This window comes from Hyla sarda, chromosome 7 (assembly GCF_029499605.1).
Source record: "Hyla sarda isolate aHylSar1 chromosome 7, aHylSar1.hap1, whole genome shotgun sequence".
Classification (NCBI taxonomy): domain Eukaryota; kingdom Metazoa; phylum Chordata; class Amphibia; order Anura; family Hylidae; genus Hyla; species Hyla sarda.
This window is the reverse complement of record NC_079195.1, coordinates 46,972,835-46,992,901: the sequence shown is the minus strand read 5'-3', so window position 1 is coordinate 46,992,901 and position 20,067 is coordinate 46,972,835. Positions and strand designations below refer to the sequence as shown.

Genomic DNA, 20,067 nt, shown 5'->3' with positions numbered 1-20,067 from the left:
GCTGCGTATTTGCTGCTGCGTATTTTATTTTCCCTGTTGAAGTCAATGGGTAGGAAAATACGCAGCAGCAAATACGCAGCAAAATACGCCGTGTGGGAATGCACCCTTAGACATACTGTCTAAGTAACTTGAGCTATCACTACTAACTATGCTGTCTTATTCTTTGAACATATAAACTTAAGACAAAAACCGTCTAAGGGTATGTTCACACTGAGGAATTGGAGAGGAATTTCCACGAGTAATTCTGCTCGCTTTTCCTCTCCAATTCATTCAGCAGTGAAAATCCCCATAGAGCTGTGCAGAATTTCTGCCCCTCAGTTCACACTGAGGAATTTCCTCAAACAGAATTCTGACAAGGAAGTCTGTTCCGCTTGAAGAAAGAACATGTTCTTTCTTTCAGGCGGAATCAGCGTTGTTCTCCCATAGAGATCAGTTATTTATTTATTTTTTTGAGTCAGAAGCATTTCCACGCGGAATCCGCGCAAAATTTCCGCATGAAAAAAATAATAATTTTATGAATAGAAATACTTGATACTCCTCCGCATGAAACCTGTATTTCCGCGCGGAATTCCGCGCAGAATTCCGCACGAAATCTGAGTTCTTGTGGAAAAGTAACAATATTTTGAGGCAGAAAATTTCTGCTTGATTTCCGCCCCAATTCCTCAGTGTGAACATACCCTAAGAATGCACCATATTTAACCCCTTAAGGACACATGACGTACTGGAACGTCATGTGTCCACTCCCGATCTATAACACGGGGCCACGGCGTGGCCCCGCGTCATAGCGGGTCGGGCCCGGCCTCTAACAACGGCCGGGACCCGTGGCTAATAGCGCGCGGCATTGATCGCTGTGCCGCGCGCTATTAACCCTTTAGACGCGGCGTTCAAAGTTGAACGCCGCGTCTAAAGTGAAACCGAAAGCATCCCGGCTAGCTCAGTGGGCTGTTCGGGATAGCCGCGGTGAAATCGCGGCATCCCGAACAGCTGACAGGACAGCGGGAGGGCCCCTTCCTGCCTCCTCGCTGTCCGATCGCCGAATGACTGCTCAGTGCCTGAGATCCAGGCATGAGCAGTCATCCGGCAGAATCGTTGATCACTGGTTTCTTATGAGAAACCAGTGATCAACATAGAAGATCAGTGTGTGCAGTGTTATAGGTCCCTATGGGACCTATAACACTGCAAAAAAAAAGTGAAAAAAAAAAGTGAATAAAGATCATTTAACTCCTCCCCTATTAAAAGTTTGAATCACCCCCCTTTTCCAATAAAAAAAAAAACAGTGTAAATAAAAATAAAAATAAACATATGTGGTATCACCGCGTGCGGAAATGTCCGAATTATAAAAATATATCATTAATTAAACCGCTCGGTCAATGGCGTGCGCGCAAAAAAATTCCAAAGTCCAAAATAGTGCATTTTTGGTCACTTTTTATATCATTTAAAAATGAATAAAAAGTGATCAATAAGTCCTATCAATGCAAAAATGGCAAGGAGCAAAAAACGAAAATGCAAAAACGGAAAAACCTCCGGTCCTTAAGGGGTTAAGAGCATCAGGCTGTGATAAATCTACTTAATTCTTAGACTTTAGATCAAATATTACTTTGCTTAAATGGTGCAAGAATTCTGGTGCTTTTTTTGGTGTTCACTCATCTCTGAAACCCGCCCTATTTACCATGGTCACGCGTCTTTCGTCAGACGGGGGAAAGTGTCTGAAAAGTTCTAAAACTCCTAATAAAATGGCAGATTGGCATAAGATTAGTATGTATGCACCGATCTAGACAAAAGTATCACCCAAGCATGCTGTGGGCATCAGGAATAATCTAGGTCACGGTTCATCAACTTGTGGCAGAACCACCGCTCAGCTCAGAATGGGATGAAAGCTGAAAGTAGAGAATACTGAGATTTGTAATTTTGACTAAGGTTAGAGTACACTGCCTTAGGCAAAGTTGCAGATAATGCAGACGCTTTAAATCAATGAACTGCCGCGGCTTTTGTGGGGCCAGAGACCACCACCCGCTTCTCTCCCCCTGCCTGTCCTGAGTGCAGTCACTGCCCGATTGCCTCCTCCTGCCTATCCTCTGGCCAGAGACGACTGCCGCCGCTGCCCCATTGCCTCCCCATCCCCGGTTTTATAATTATCTGTTTGTTCCCGGGGTCCGCACTACTACTGGCTCCGGCGGCGTCCTGCGCTGTTGCTGTGCGCAATGAGTGACGTCCTCAACGCAACGTCACCGTCAGTGACCCGGCACAGTGTAACAGCTCAGGACGCCGCCGGAGCAAGTAGCGCGGACCCCGGGAACAGGTAATTATAAAACCGGGGATGGGAGAGGCAATGGGACAGTGGTAGTCTCTGGCCAGAGGATAGGCAGGGGGAGGCAATCGGCCAGCAGTGGTTGGACTTTAAATCATTGATCTGCAGTGGCTTCTGCAGGACCAGAAACAGTTTATCAGGGTGTACCTGCACACACGCACCCTCATTTTACCAAGGCTTATTGGGTGGGGGGGTGGTTTAAAAAGCACGGAATATCGGTATGGGTTATCGGCCTGAAAGTTCACAGGTTATCGGCTCTAAAAAAAATCAACATCGGTCGATCCCTATAGTAGACCTGACACCATTTAAAGGAGGATCCAGATATGGAATAAGTAGCTGATCACAGAGGGTCATGACGCTGGGACCTCCGATCTCCAGGACGGGACCAGACTCATTCAGCGAAGAGTGTGTGTAGTCTACCGTTAGACAGCATGTGCCTCATTCATTTTATGGGAGTGCTGATGATGCCCGAGTGCTGTACTTGGGTCTTTTTGCCACTTCCATAGAAGTGAATACACAGCCGAGGCCTATTCCGGAGATCGCGGGGAATCCAAGCAGTCGGACCTCCCTGCGACCAGCTACTTATCACCTATCCTGTGGATAGGGGATAAGTTAAAGGGGTTGTCCAGTGTTAGGCTGGGTCCACACTACGTATTGTCCCATACGGGAGCGCATACGGCAGGAGGGAGCTAAAACCTCTCGCTCCCGTATGTGACCGTATGCGCTCCCGTATGTCATTCACTTCAATGAGCCGACCGGAGTGAAACGTTCGGTCGGCTCATTTTTTGCGCCGTATGCGCTTTTACAACCGGACCTAAAACCGTGGTTGACCACGGTTTTAGGTCCGGTTGTAAAAGCGCATACGGCGCAAAAATGAGCCGACCGGACCGAACGTTTCACTCCGGTCGGCTCATTGAAGTGAATGACATACGGGAGCGCATACGGTCACATACGGGAGCGCGAGGTTTTAGCTCCCTCCTGCCGTATGCGCTCCCGTATGGGACAAAACGTAGTGTGGACCCAGCCTTAGAAAAACACTGCTTTTTTTTGCAAAAACAGCACCACTCCAGTCCACAGGTTGTGAATGGTATTATAGCTTAGCAAAATTGATGTGAATGGATCTGAGCTGCAGTACTATACGCAACCTGTGGACAGGAGTGATGTTTTTGCAAAAACGAGACAGCATTTTTCTACTACTGGACAAACCCTTTAATAGTAATACTATACAGCCTAGATCTCCAAACTGCAGACATCCACAAGTTGAAAAGACAACAACTCCCAGCATGCCCAAACAGTCAAAGGTCCACAGTTTAGAAAAGCATAAAAAAAAAAAAAAAACACGTGCAGTGAACTCCAGAGTCTGATACATTTCTACCGTACAACTGTTGACACCTAAGCACTTTACACTCAGCCAGATCTGATACTTTAACGACATTTATGCAACTATAATCACTTGGATTTCTGCAACAAAACCACCAAGTTTTATTTAAGGTTAGGCAGCAATAACATAACCCAGTGTTTCCCAACCAGGGTGACTCCAGATGTTTTAAAACTACAACTCCCAGAATGCCTGTGAGTTGTAGTTTTGCAACATCTGGACACAACCTTGTTTCGAAACCCTGACATAACCCATGGGGCCAAGGGGACTCGAATACTCAGACAAAAAACTCCCCTTCCTTGTCATCATCTAGAAGTATTACCAATTTGGATGCAGTCAGGGGATATGATACTTACCTTCTAGCCATCTACATTGCAGCCTGTTCAGATTGCAGACAAGCTGTAAAGCGTGTGCTCTGATAGTAAGCAGAGGCCACGTGACCAGGCAGTCCAGCAACTCCAGTGCTGACGGCCTATATATGGAGCCTTATCTACTGTGACCGGCCTGTCACAACACGGCCACATGTCTATAGCCTTCAAGTCTTCTGCCAGGACAGAGCATGTGCTGCAACCAGACACAGGGCGCATCAACACCTGTTATCTGCTCCGCACATAGCCAGCGGTCACAGACAAAAGCAAGTTGCCCTGTTCTTACTAGAGTGGCGATGGTTCTTGAGTAGCCATATTAGTCCAGTGATGCAGATGCAAATCATAAAATGTTGCAGTATCTTGTAATACCTTTTTTATTGGACTAACAGCATTTTGTAGAGACAAGCTTTCGGGATTCCTCCCTTTACCAAGTCCAAAGCAAATCTAACAGACCAGTGTCTACTGCAGTGTTTCCCAGCCAGGGTGCCTCCAGCTGTTGCAAAACTACAACTCCCAGCATGCCCAGACAGCCTTCGGCTGTCTGGGCATGCTAGAGTTGTAGTTTTGCAACAGCTGGAGACACCCTGGTCTGGAAACACTGCAGTAGACTTTCCTCACTCTAAAAAGGCTAATCCACACATGTATACTATCTCCATTTATGAGACCTAACACTGCTGTGACATGTCACTTACGTAAAATTTGTTTTACTTGGTGCAAATTTGTGGTAAAAAAAAGTATGTCGCAATTTTCATGAAACGTGCATTTTATACACACGTGATGCAATGGCAGAATCTAAGCACTAGATATCACAGCCAAGTTTTGTAAAATTTAGAAAAATTAAACAAAACATACGCACCAAATCACAGCTACAAAACAGCGAGTAAAGCAATGATAAATCCCCGTGTAGAGTTCTGTATAGATTTTAATAACGTGAACATGTCCTAATAAAGTGGTGTCCAACCTGCTTGTTGCAAACTACAACTCCAAGCATGGCCAGACAGCCAACCAGCTCTCATCCGGGTCCAGAGAAAGCTGTCAGATCTGCAGTTTTCAGGCTCTGACCAGCAAATAAAATATTTATTTGCAAGAACAAATGACAGGATAGACAAGAATCTCACACGGATCAAGAACTGTTATCATCGTGTGACTGCAGCTTTAGGCAGCATTCACACCACGTTTTTGCAGTACAGTTCCCGTATCAGGTTTTTAAGTAAAGACTGATTCCTCAAAACCAGACTAAACTGTATGAAAACGTGCGTACAAATTTTTCATCCGTATACGATTTGAAAAATGATGTCCGGTTGCATTAGTTTAAAAAATTATATATATACGTTTTTAACTTCATTCCATTCGGTGTGCACTGCGCATGTGCAAACTCAAAGCCATATTGTGCAAACCAGATGGAACTGTACGCACATACGGTTCTCCCTTGTTATAGGAACTGTATACGGTTTTAATACGGTTTTTCACCCGGACCAAAAAAAACTGTGGTAGGTTACAGTTTGGGGTACGAAAAAAAAAAATATGTACAAGACAAAAAGTACATAACCGGATGCATCGTTTGGCACAGTTTTCAATGGAGTCAAATACGGTCTTCAAATTGAAAACTTAAAAACTTTATTGCAAAAACGTGGTGTGACTGCAGCTTCAGATGGAGAGAGATTCACAGGTCACTACTTCGTTCTGTTTACACCAGCCTTCCCCATCCTGCGGGTTTCCAGAAGTTGCACAACTACAACTCCCATCATACCCTGTTCAGCCTGCAAATGTTGCAAGACTACAAGCCTCACCATACCTTGACAGCTTATGGCCGTCACAGCACGATGAGAGTTGGGGTTCTCCATGACAACTCCCATGAAAGGCTCATGCATATTTGGAGTTGTAGTAATGCAACAGCTGAGAGCTCACAGATTAAGGCAGTGTATCCCAACCAGAGAGCCTCCAGCTGTTGCAAAACTACAACTCCCAACATGCCCGGATAGCTGGAGGCACCCTGGTTGGGAAACACTGGGTTAAGGCGTATGGCAAAACTACAATTCCGTATTGGAATTCACAATTCCCTTAGTCAAAGCCGGCTGGGAGTTGCAGTTCAGCAACAGCTGGAGAGCGACAACTCCCATCATGTCTCCACTGTTTTCCAATTTACAACAACCTGCGACACTCCAGCTGTTCCTGAAATACAACTCAAGCCACAAGCGGGTCTCCAGATGTTGCAAAACTACAACACCCATCATGCCCCGACAGACTCAAGTTTGAAACTTTCAAAGGCCAACCTGTGGTTCTCCAGCTGTTGCTGACCTACAACTCCCATCATGCTCTGACCACTAACAACTAGAGAGCCACAGGTTGGGGAATGTTACAAGACTACCCCCAGTGTCTGAGAATTATGGGAGTTGTAGTTTTGCAACAGCTGGACAGCCACAATTCAGTAGATCAGTGATCTCCAAACTGTGGCCCTCCAGATGTTGCAAAACTACAATTCCCAGCATGCCTGGACAGCCGTTGGCTGTCCAGACATGCTGGGAGTTGTAGTTTTGCAACATCTGGAGGGCCACAGTTTGGGGACCACTGCAGTAGATGTTGCAAAACCACAACTCCCTCTGCTTCTTACCATTTCCACCAGTGTTCCCTGACCTGTGGCTTCCAGTAGTTTCAGAACTACATCTTTGTCAGGGCATGATGGGAGTTGTAGTTTTGTAACAGCTGGGATACAGTTGTGGATCAGGAATCCTTGTGTTCCTTCCATCCACGCTGTCCATGGTGTTGAAGTCAGGTAACATGTGCCCGGGGCTCACAACAGCTGGAGAGAGAGAGAACTCTAAGCGGACCGACAGCGGCATGGCTGGGAGTTGTAGTTCTACAACACATGTAACAAACCACTATAAGGCGACTAGATCCCCCCTCTACAGACACTGTCCCTGTGTGAACTCAGCCTAGAGCCGCCCCCGTGACCCTCCGAGCACATCTTTTATGACCTTTTCAAGGATGAACCTGCAACGAACTTTGAGGTGTATTGGTTCCCCCGGCTCGCCGTACAGAACCCCTTATAGCGAGGCGCGTGATAGAGCCAGGCTTTCCTCATCACACAAATTGGCGGGCTCCTCGTCACCTTACCCAGAACAAGCTTCCCTCCCACAACTACCCCGCCATCACTAACCTGAGCAACTGAAGAAAATGAGTCCAAAGCGGATCACTCAGTCCATCAATAAGGAGAGCGCCTGAAGCCGCCGCTGGACTACACTGATCCCAGCAGCGCCGCCGTCCGTTACTGGCACTCGGCGCCACCGCGCGATCAACAACACGCATGCGCTGTGCCAGCGCCAAATGTTTTCCCTCTCAACCCGCCAGCCTTTCTCCCGTATCCTTCCGCCACCCTCGCTTTTTACCTGACAACTCGCGAAGGAGCCGTAGATTCCACCCGTATTAGGACAAACGCCGACTCTCACGTTGAGCTCGCTTCTGTCTTTAACAGAGTCGATAGACTGATATGGGAGGGGGAATTCTTACCGGTGAACTATTTCCTAGCGCGCAAGGATACCGTGAATATGTATGACGTTTAAAAAGTGTTCGAAAAACAGCGCGAAGGTCGTCCATTGGTCGGGGCGGAGTCACGTGGTGGGAGGAGTGGACCAATGTAGTTCGGGGTGGGCGTGATCAAAGGAGGAGGGAAAAGGCGCGCAGTTTCCTCAAACAAAGACGGCGAGGGCTCCATTATGGCGACTGGAGCGTGACTAGGGAAACACAATAAAAACGCAGGGGACCTCTGCGCCCTGTGTGACCAGGGTTTCTTGTAATACAACCATAATCTGTATACAGTAGTCAATCTGCTAGTGGTAGCCCTACTGTTTATTTAGGGTAGCCTTGTCTGCCATGGTAAGATCTAGATCCTACCATGGGGACAACACTGTAGTACACTGCTTTAAAGGAAACACTTAACCCCTTAAAGACGCAGCTCATTTTCGCCTTAAGGACGCAGCCCTTTTTTGCACATCTGACCACTGTCCCTTTAAGCATTAATAACTCTGGGATGCTTTTACCTTTCATTCTCATTCTGAATTTTTTTTTTTTTTTGTGACCTATTTTACTTTAACATAGTTGTAAATTTTCCGTTGTTACTTGCATCCTTTCTTGGTGAAAAATCCAAAAATTTTATGAAAATTTTGCATTTTTCTATCTTTGAAGCTCTCTGCTTGTAAGGAAAATAGACATACCAAATAAATTATACATAGATTCAAATATACAATATGTCTACTTTATATTTGCATCATAAAGTTGACATGTTTTTACTTTTGGAAGACATCAGAGGGCTTCAAAGTTCAGGAGCAATTTTTCACGAAAATTTCAAAATTGGAATTTTAGAAATCAGTTCAGTATTGAGGTGGATTTGAGGGGCTTTCATGTTAGAAATACCCCATAAATTACCCCATTATAAAAACTGCACCCCTCAAAGTATTCAAAATGACATTCAGAAAGTTTAACCCTTTAAGTGTTTCACAGGAATAGCAGCAAAGTGAAGGAAAATTCAATATCTTTGTTTTTTTACACTTGCATGTTCTTGTAGAGCCAGTTTTTGAATTTTTACAAGGGGTAAAAGGAGAGATATCCCCCCAAAATGTTTATCCCTATTTCTTGAGTAAGGAAATGCCTCATGTATGTCAAGTGTAGAGAGCTCAGAAGGGAAGGAGCGACAATGGGATTTTGGAGAGTGCGTTTTGCTGAAATGGGTTTTGGGGGGCATGTCCCATTTAGGAAGCCCCTATAGTACCAGAACAGCAAAAAAAAAAAAAAACACAGCACATTATTTTGGAAACTACACCCCTCAAGAAACGTAACAAGGGGTCCAGTGAACCTTAACACCCCACAGGTGTTTGACGACTTTTCGTTAAAGTCGGATGTGTAAATTAAATGTTTTTTTCACTAAAATGCTGGTGTTACCCCAAATTTCAACTTTTTACAAGGGGTAATAGGAGAAAATTCCCCCAAAAATTTGTTATGAGTATGGAAATACCCCATGTGTGGACATCAAGTGCTCTACTGGCGAACTACAATGCTCAGAAGAGAAGGAGCACCACTGGTCTTTTAGAGAGAGAATTTGGTTGGAATAGAAGTCGGGAGCCATGTGTGTTTACAAAGCCCTTTGTGGTGCCAGAACAGTGGACCCCCCCCCCCCCCCACATGTGACCAAATTTTGGAATCTACACCCCTCACAGAATTTAGTAAGGGGTGCAGTGAGCATTTACACCCCACTGGCATTTGACAGCTCTTTGTAACAGTGGGCTGTGCAAATGAAAAATAAAGTTTTTCATTTTCACGGACCACTGTTCCAAAAATCTGTCAGACACCTGTGGGGTGTAAATGCTCACTGTACCCCTTATTACATTACGTGAGGGGTGTAGTTTCCTAATGGGGTCACATTTGGGGGGAGTCCATTGTTCTGGAACCATGCAGGCTTAGTAAACACACATGACCTTCAATTCCGGACAAATTTTCCCTCCAAAAGCCCAATGGCGCTCCTTCTCTTCTGAGCATTGTTGTTCACCTGCAGAGAACTTTTACATCCACATATGGGGTATGTTCTTACTCAAAAGAAATGGAGTTACAAATTTTGTGGGGCTTTTTTCCCTTGTGAAAATGAGAAAATGAGGGTAACTCCAGCATTTTAGTGAGAATTTCTTTTTTTCCTTTTCTCATCCAACGTTAATGAAAATTCGGCAGTCTCACTATACCCCTTGTCACGATCCGTGAGGGGTGTAGTTTCCAAAATGGGGTCACATGTGGATATTTTTTTATTTTTTTGCATTTATGTCAGAACCACTGAAAAATTTACGCCTCAAATGTACATAGTGCGCTCTCACTCCTGAGCCTTGTTGTGCGTCCGCAGAGCATTTTACGTCCACATATGGGGTATTTCCGTAATCAGGAGAAATTGCGTTACAAATTTTGGAGGTCTTTTTTTCCTTTTACCTGTTGTGAAAATGTAAAGTATGGGCCAACACCAGCATGTTAGTGTAAAATTTTTTATAATAACATGCTAAAGTAGACCCCAACTTTTCCTTTTCAAATGGGGTAAAAAGAGAAAGGGCCCCCCCAAAATTTGTATTGCAATTTCTCCCGAGTACGGAAATACCCCATATATGGCCCTAAACTGTTTCCTTGAAATACGACAGGGAGAGCACCATGCGCATTTGAGGACTAAATTAGCAATTGCATAGAGGTGGACATAGGGGTATTCTACTCCAGTGATTCCCAAACAGGGTGCCTCCAGCTGTTGCTAAACTCCCAGCATGCCTGGACAGTCAGTGGCTGTCCAGAAATGCTGGGAGTTGTTGTTTTGCAACAGCTGGAGACTCCATTTTGGAAACACTGCCGTACGATATGTTTTTCATTTTTATTGGGGGGGGGGGACAGTGCAAGGGTATGTATATGTAGTGTTTTACTTTTTATTTTGTGTTAGTATAGTGTTTTCAGGGTACATTCACACTGGCGGGGGTTTACGGTGAGTTTCCCGGTAAGAGTTTGAGCTGCAGCGAAAAATTTGCCACAGGTCAAACTTGAAGCAGTGAACTCACTGTAAACCCGACCGTGTGAATGTACACTGTACATTGAAATGGGGGCAAACCTCCAGCTGTTGCAAAACTACAACTCCCAGCATGCACTGGCAGACCATGCATGCTGGGAGTTGTAGTTTTGCAACAGCTGGAGGCACACTGGTTGGCAAACTTTCAGTTAGGTTCTGTTACCTAACTAAGTATTTTCCAACCAGTGTGCCTCCAGCTGTTGCAAAACTACAACTCCCAGCATGTACTGATCGCAAAGGGCATGCTGGGAGATTTAGTTATGCAACAGCTGGAGGTACGCAACTACAACTCCCAGCATGGAGAGACAGCCGTTTGCTGTTCGTGCATGCTGGGAGTTGTAGTTTTGCAAGATTTAGAGAGCCACGGTTTAGAGACTACCGCACAGTGATCTCCAAACTGTGGCCCTCCAGATGTTGCAAAACTACAAATCCCAGTATGCCCAGCCAGAAAACTGCTGTGTGGGCATGCTGGGAGTTGTAGTTTTGCAACATCTGGAAGGCTACAGTTTAGAGACCACTGCATAGTGGTCTCCAAACTGTCGCCCTGCAGATGTTACTAGGTAACTACTCATCTCCTGCAGCAGGATCGCCACAGGCCGTGCAAGTGGAGGATTGCCGCCCGGTATGGGACCTCCTCCTCCTCCACCGCCGCTCATATCACGGTTCCCCTACTCTGCCCTATGCTTCCTGCGTCCTTAAAGGGGTACTCCGGTGAAAACCTTTTTTCTTTTAAATCAACTGGCTCCGGAAAGTTAAACAGATTTGTAAATTACTTCTTTAAAAAAATCTTAATCCTTCCTTTACTTATTAGCTGCTGAATACTACAGAGGAAATTCTTTTATTTTTGGAATGCTCTCTGATGACATCACAAGCACAGTGCTCTTTGCTGACGTTATAATAATAATAATGTCTTTATTTATTGTTGTCCTTAGTGGGATTTGAACCCAAGGCCCCAGCACTGCAAGGTAGTAGTGCTAACCACTGAGCCACCATGCTGCCCTTAGCATACATCTGCTATGCACGGTTGCTAAAATGGACAGAGATGTCAGCAGAGAGCACTGTGCTCGCGATGTCATCAGTGTTCCAAAAAGAAAGGAATTTCCTCTGTAGCATTCAGCAGCTAATAAGTACTGGAAGGATTAAGATTTTTTAATAGAAGTAATTTACAAATATGTTTAACTTTCTGGCACCAGTTGATTTAAAAGAAAAAAGGTTTTCACCGGAGTACCCCTTTAAGGACTCAGGATGCAGGGCATATGCAAACAACACAATGTAACTCCAAGTCAATCACACTTCTGTGAAATCACACTGTCCACTCAGGAAGCAACAGTGATTGACAATCAATTTCACATGCTGCTGTGCAAATGGAACAGACAACAGGTGGAATTTATAGGCAATTAGCAAGACACCACCAATAAAGGAGTGGTTCTGCAGGTGGTGACCACAGACCACTTCTCAGTTCCTATGCTTCCTGGATGATATTTTGGTCACTTTTGAATGTTGGCGGTGCTTTCACTTTAGTTTTAGCATGAGACGGAGTCTACAACCCACACAAGTGGCTCAGGTAGTGCAGCTCATCCAGGATGGCACATCAATGCAAGCTGTGGCAAAAAGGTTTGCTGTGTCTGTCAGCTTAGTGTCCAGAGCATGGAGGCGCTACCAGAAGACAGGCCAGTACATCAGGAGATGTGGAGGAGGCAATAGGAGGGCAACAACCCAGCAGCAGGACCACTACTTCCGCCTTTGGGCAAGGAGGAGCAGGAAGACTACTGCCAGAGCCCTGCAAAATGATCTCCAGCAGGCCACAAATGTGCATGTGTCCACTCAAACGGTCAGAAACAGACTTCATGAGGGTGGTATGAGGGCCCGACGTCCACAGTTGGGGGTTGTGCTTACAGCTCTACACTGTGAAGGATGTTTGGCATTTGCCAGAGAACACCAAGATTGGCAAATTCGCCACTGGCGCCCTGTGCTCTTGACAGATGAAAGCAGGTTTACACTGAGCACATGTGACAGACATGACAGAGCCTGGAGACGCCGTGGAGAACATTCTGCTGCCTGCAACATCCTCCAGCATGACCGGTTTGGCGGTGGGTCAGTAATGGTGTGGGGGGGCCGCACAGCTTTCCATGTGCTTGCCAGAGGTAGCCTGACTGCCATTATGTACCGAGATGAGATCCTCAGACCCCATGTAAGACTATGTGCTGGTGCGGTTGGCCCTGGGTTCCACACTACAGGCTGAACCAACTTTGATGTAATGTCCTTAAACAAGTCAAAATGAGGCTCAGTAGTGTGTGTGGCCTCCACGTGCCCGTATGACCTCCCTACAACGCCTGGACATGCTCCTGATGAGGTGGCAGATGGTCTCCTGAGGGATGTCCTCCCAGACCTGGACTAAAGCATCTGCCAACTCCTGGACAGTCTGTGGTGCAACGTGATGTTGGTGGATGGAGCAAGACATGATGTCCCAGATGTGCTCAGTTGTATTCAGGTCTGGGGAACAGGCGGACCAGTCCATAGCATTAATGCTTTCCTCTTGCAGGAACTGCTGACACACTCCAGCCACATGAGGTCTAGCATTGTCTTGCATTAGGAGGAACCCAGGGCCAACCACACCAGCATATGGTCTCACAAGGGGTCTAAGGATCTCTCTGACAAGCATATGAAGGGCTGTGCAGCCCCCCAAAGAAATGCCACCCCACACAATTGCTGACCCACTGCCAAACCAGTCATGCTGGAGGATGTTGCAGGCAGCAGAACATTTTCCACAGTGTCTCCAGACTCTGTCACATGTGCTTAGTGTGAACCTCCTTTCATCTGTGAAGAGCACAGGGCACCAGTGAAGGTGTTCTCTGGCAAATGCCAAACATCCTGCACGGTGTTGGGCTGTAAGCACAACCCCCACCTGTGGACGTCGGGCCCTCATACCACCCTCATGGAGTCTGTTTCTGACCATTTGAGTGGACACATGCACATTTGTGGCTTGCTGAAAGTAATTTTGCAGGGCTCTTGCACAAATGCGGAAGTAGAGATCCTGCTGCTGGGTTTTTGCCCTCCTACGGCCTCCTCCACGTCTCCTGATGTACTGGCCTGTCTCCTGGTAGTGCCTCCATGCTCTGGACACAACGCTGACAGACACAGCAAACCTTCTTGCCCCAGCTCGCATTGATGTGCCATCCTGGATGAGCTGCACTACCTGAGTCTACTTGGGTTGTAGACTCTGTCTCATGCTACCAGAGTGAAAGCACCACCAGCATTCAAAAGTGACCAAAACATCAGCCAGGAAGCATAGGAACTGAGAAGTGGTCTGTGGTCACCACCTGCAGAACCACTCCTTTATTGGTGGTGTCTTGCTAATTGCCTATAATTTCCACCTGTTGTCTGTTCCATTTGCACAACAGCATGTGAAATTGATTGTCAATCAATGTTGCTTCCTGAGTGGACAGTGTGATTTCACAGACGTGTGATTGACTTGGAGTTACATTGTGTTGTTTAAGTGTTATCTGCTTTTCTGTAATTGTACTGCTTAAAAAAAATCTCTAACTATTTTAACAAAATTAGTATGTTTAAAATTGCCCTATTTTGACCACCTATAACTTTCAAATTTTTCCGTACACGGGGCAGTATGAGGGCTAATTTTTTGAGCCGTGATCTGTAGTTTCTATTGGTGCCACTTTTGGTTAGGTTTTACTTTTTATAAATTTTTGATAAATTTTAGTTTGGACAAAAATGCAAAAATGCAGCAATTTAGGACTTTTTTGTAAAATTTTTTTACGTTTACGCTGTTCACCGTATGGGATAATTAACAATATATTTTGATAGTTCAGACTTTTTAACACGCGGCGATACCAAACATATGTTTATTAATTATTTTTTTAAATACTTTTTTGGGGGTAAAATGGGAAAGATGGATGATTTACTTTTTTATTGGGGGAGGGGATTTTTCTAATTTTTGAACTTTTTATTTTTTAACTTTATTTTTTTTTACACTTTAACCTTTGGGGGTTCGAGGGTGTACCTGTACGCCCTTCGCCCACTCCCTTTCTATAATGCGGAGCCACGCCATGGCCCCGTGTCATAGCGGGTCGGGCCTGGCCTATAACAACGGCTGGGACCCGTGGCTAATAGCACACAGCACTGATCGTGGTGCCGTGCACTATTAACCCTTTAGACACAGCGTTTAAAGTTGAACGCTGCGTCTATAGTGCAAGTAAACAAATGCCGGTTAGCTCAGGGGGCTGTTCAGGATTGCCGCAGCTAAATCGCGGCATCCTGAACAGCTGTAGGACAGCAGGAGGGTCCCCTACCTTCCTACTCGCTGTCCGATCGCTGAATGACTGCTCAGTGACTGAGATCCAGGCAGAATCTTTGATCAATGATTTCCTATGAGAAACCATTGAGCAGTGTAAAAGATCAGTGTGTGCAGTCTTATAGCCCCCTATGGGAGCTATAACACTGCAAAAAAAAAAAAGTGGAAAAAAAAGTGAATAAATATCATTTAACCCCTTCCCTAATAAAAGTTTGAATCACCCCCCTTTTCCCATAAAAAAAACAGTGTAAATAAAAATTAAAATAAACATATGTGATATCGCCATGTGCAGAAATGTCCGAATTATAAAAAAATATGTAGTTAATTAAACTGCACGGTCAATGGCGTACGCGCAAAAAAATTCAAAGTCCAAAATAGCGTATTTTTGGTCACTTTTTATATAATGAAAAAATGAATAAAAAGCGATCAAAAAGTTCAATCAATACAAAAATGGTACCGCTAAAAACTTCAGATCATGGCGCCAAAATGAGCCCTCATACCGCCCCATATGCAGAAAAATAAAAAAGTTATAGGGGTCAGAAGATGACAATTTTAAACATATACATTTTCCTGCATGTAGTTATGATTTTTTCCAGAAGTACGACAAAATCAAACCTATATAAGTAGGGGATCATTTTAATCATATGGACCTACAGAATAAAGAGAAGGTGTCATTTTTACCGAAAAATGTACTGCGTAGAAACGGAAGCCCCCAAAATTTACAAAAGGGCATTTTTTCTTCAATTTTGTCGCACAATGATTTTTTTTCCGTTTCGCCTTAGATTTTTGGGTAAAATGACTGATGTCATTGCAAAGTAGAATTGGTGGCGCAAAAAATAAGCCATCATATGGATTTTTAGGTGCAAAATTGAAATTATGGTTTTTAAAATGTAAGGAGGAAAAAAACGAAAGTGCAAAAACGGAAAAACCCTCCGTCCCTAAGGGGTTAATAGTCCCCATAGGGGACAATTTATAGCAATCATTTGATTGCTAATACTGTTCAGTGCTCAGTGTCATTATGGATGATCGGATCCCCGCGGCAGCGATGAGGGCAATCTGATCATCAATTTAAAGTACTGCACTGCCGCAGATGCCGTGATCTGTATTGATCACGGCATCTGAGGGGTTAATGGCAGACATCCGCGCGATCGCAGCCGGGACCTGTTGCGCATGACGCGAACACTGGTCCGGTGCTCGCAGCAATGGCGGAGCGTAAATGTACGTCATGGTGCGTTAAGTACCACAACACCATGACGTACATTTACATCCATTGTCGTTAAGGGGGTAAACATATAATAATTGGTATGTTATTGCAAAGCATTGAACAGTGAGATCGGCGATCCACTGATACAACCTGGCTCTCCCTACTCAGCCATTTTAGCTCATCGGAGCCCCACAATCACATCAGCATTTGCTGAGCTCCACTGAGCTAATTGTGGGTTGCACAGATTTTTCATTCCAATTGAAAAACAGATAATAGCATAAGTTTTATCTTTTTTTTTTTTTTGTGTTTTAAGTACTGACTGTAAATTGTATTGAATCGTATCACTGTATGTTTCGATCCATTCAATTGTACACAATTTTTTTTACTCAAGATACAGAAAAATTAATAATATGGAGAAGAATGTAATAAAAAAGGACACATAAAAGATGGCAAAGGCACGGAATATTCAGTTGGAAACATAGTTTGTTAAAGGAACACTCGCTACATTATCTGGATGTGACAATAAGAGAAAGCTATTGTAGACCACCACCAGATTACTAAGGAGGCAGGTGGTCATAAACCCTAAAATGAAGGCAAAAGAACAGCAGCAAGTTTTGGCAGCAGCAGGCACCAGTAAGATGTATACTAACTATTAAAGATCTTCTTGTCTGAATTCTAAGATAAACACCTCTACTGTTTTGTGGGTCAATAATATTATGTCTAGAGGAGGAAGAATTTAAAGGGTTTATCCCGGAATTTTATATATATATATATATATATATATATATATATATATATATATATATATATTGGCTCCAGAAAGTTAAACAGATTTGTAAATTACTTCTATTAAAAAATCTTAATCCTTTCAGTACTTATGAGCTTCTGAATTTAAGGTTGTTCTTTTCTGTCTAAATCCTCTCTGATGACACCTGTCTCGGGAAACGCCCAGTTTAGAAGCAAATCCCCATAGCAAACCTCTTCTAAACTGGGCGTTTCCCGAGACACGTGTCATCAGAGAGAATTTAGACAGAAAAGAACAACCTTAACTTCAGAAGCTCATAAGTACTGAAAGGATTAAGATTTTTTAATAGAAGTAATTTACAAATCTGTTTAACTTTCTGGAGCCAGTATATATATATATATATATATATATATATAAAAACTAATTTCCTGGAATACCCCTTTAATAAAAACACCCTGCCAACAGTAAAACATGGCAGTGACATGGTAATGCTCAGGATGCTTTGCTTCCTCTGGCATTGAAACCCACAGCATATGGGGGGCAAAAATGGATTCAATCAAGTATCAGGAAATCCTAGGAGAAAACATCATGCTTTCTATGAGGAAGCTTAAGAGTGGGCTAAAGTTGACCTTTCAACAGGACAAGGATCCCAAACATGTCTCAAAATCCAAGAAGGTTTGGTTTTAAAAGTATTCCTAGAAGATTCTGGAGTGGCACAGTCACCTGACTGGAATCCTATAAGAAATATTTGAACAGAAATATATAGAAAAAGACAGAGAAGACACAATGTGCATCTAAGCGTAGTAAAAAAAAATATATATAGATAATCTGAGTGTAAAAGAAAATAATTAAATTAAATTAAAAATGGATGTCGGCTCCAAGGAAGGGGGGGAGCAGCCGTTTCCAGATTCGTGTTTTAGGTTGTTATGTTAGGTTTGCTCACCTTTCTGTGTTGTACCGTGGGCACAACACCAGTAGACGCTTGTTTCCCACTATTCTGGGGGACACAGATTGGAGGAGTGCAGCCGGCACTAGACCCGTTCTCACCGGCGGAGGGCGGTCACTGGAATGGAAGAATATCGGTCCCGTGGTCCCGAGAAAAAAGAGAAGTGCTTCTGTGGGCGCTCACCTCCGTCACAGATGTAGTCCGTCACAGGTATGTGGATGTTTCCGAGAACTTAGTAAAATAAAACCGCTGAGCCCGCACACCAACGCCAAGGTTTCTCCACCCGTACCATCTGAGAAACCTTGGCGTTGGTGTGCGGGCTCAGCGGTTTTATTTTACTAAGTTCTCGTAAACATCCACATACCTTTGACGGACTACATCTGTGACGGAGGTGAGCGCCCACAGAAGCACTTCTCTTTTTTCTCGGGACCACGGGACCGATATTCTTCCATAAGAAATATTTGGTGGGATTTAAAAAAGGTAGATGCAAAACCAAGAATATTGATGAACTGAGAGCCATTGCCCATATTTGGGATAAGAGTTCTCAGGAGCGCTGCTTGAATCTGGGGGCCACCACGCCCCTACCATATATCTCTATGGGAGAGCCATTTGGCTATCTTTGGCTCTCCCATAGAGATATATGGAGCATGGGGGGGGGGGCGTGGCGGCCCCAGCTTCAGACGGGTCATGACATGCCGCTCCAGAGGAGAGCCAGGGCCCCATACAGGAGATTGCGTGGGGTGACAGCGCTCGTACCCACTGCAATCTAAAGCTTATCCCTATGCTGTGGATAGGGGAAAAGTTGTTTTGCATGAGACTACTCCTTTAAAAGGAACCAATCATCAGATTTTACCTTATATAACGCTTGGCAATACTTGATATAGGGTAAAATCGCTCCTGCCCCCAGGGATAATGAGTATATGAACTTAGAAACTAGTCACCGCCATGGCTGTACAGTCCCCTGGACAAGGAGCTCCTCTCACCTAGTCCCGTTCTTCGGCCAGCAGCAACCTCCACTTGATTGATGGGCCACATCATCGCTCTACTCATTGAACAGATGGAGCAGAGCGATGACGCGGCCCATCAATCAAGCCGAAGGGGCATCGCTGCCGGCCAAAGAACGGGACAAGGTGAGAGGAGCTCCTCGCCGAGGGGAGTACTTATGGGCATGGTGGTGACTAGTTTATAAGTTCATATCCTCACCATCCCTGGGGGTAGGAGCGTCCTCAGGGGATGGTGAGGATAAAGATTTTACCCTATATAATGCTTTGCCAAGCATTATATAGGGTAAAATCTGATGATGGTTCCCTTTAAAAGGGGTATTTTGTGTTGACTATAGAGAAACCATTTGTTATATTAGCTGTAATGAACTATTTATATCGTACTTATTTGATTATTATTATTTATTTATTTTAAACAGCCAAAAGTTTGGGAATTTTGCTAATAAATATCATTTGCAATGGAAGTTGAATCATTTTGATTAGAGCTAATACAGATAAAGGAAGTTCTTACATACAACAGTGAAAACTAGCTGCTAGAAGCTAAATGGAGGACAAAAGTTTCTTCTGGGTCCTGCACACCACACAGTATACCAGAAAAACAGAATATGCTGACACCCGGTGTACAAAGGAGCAGCTCACCCCGGCACAGGGTGGGGGGCTGCCAATCAGGGCATGCACCTCAGTAATACAGGGGTCTTACCAGTAAAATGTCCATTCTGATTAGTCGGATCATCCAGCCATTCACACCTGCTGTGGATCTGAACTGTGTCGGTGATGTTGCATGCTGAGTATCTTTCAAGCTACAGTGGTCAAGGGAAGTATTGTAACCCGAGGGATCACTGTACTGAGGCGGGTGATGCTAAAGGATGGAAAGGAGAGACTTTGGTGATATTCCAGGAATGAGTAAGCTTTATCATTCACAAGATTTTATACACCAGAAATCTCTCACGCAAATGGATTCTCAAATGTCTCAATGCTGACCAGAAGTGTTTACTGTAAACATATTTATTAATAATATAGAGGATTAGATTAACAGAAGTGTTTTTGTTTTTGCAGCTGACGCTAAGCTTTATAGTACAGTGCATTCTGAGGATGATGTTCATACATTTCAAGAGACTTGGACACAATAGCCCAGATTTATCAAGAGACGGTAGAGAAGGATCTGGGTGTACTAGTAGATCATAGACTACAGAACAGCATGCAATGTCACGCAGCTGCTCCTTGGGCCAGC

General features: G+C 44.4%; 1 protein-coding gene across 6 annotated transcripts in view; it reads right to left on the bottom strand.

Annotated features, from left to right (window-relative positions):
- The window catches only part of MKI67 (marker of proliferation Ki-67), a 51,970-nt gene extending 44,392 nt beyond the window's left edge, over positions 1–7,578 (bottom strand). For 5 of the 6 annotated variants that reach the window (XM_056528897.1, XM_056528895.1, XM_056528899.1 and 2 more), the window contains exon 1: positions 7,212–7,427. The gene's annotated coding sequence lies outside the window, so the exon portion shown is untranslated. The other variant, XM_056528896.1, reaches the window with a different exon arrangement.
- Between the last annotated feature and the right edge of the window lie 12,489 nt (positions 7,579–20,067).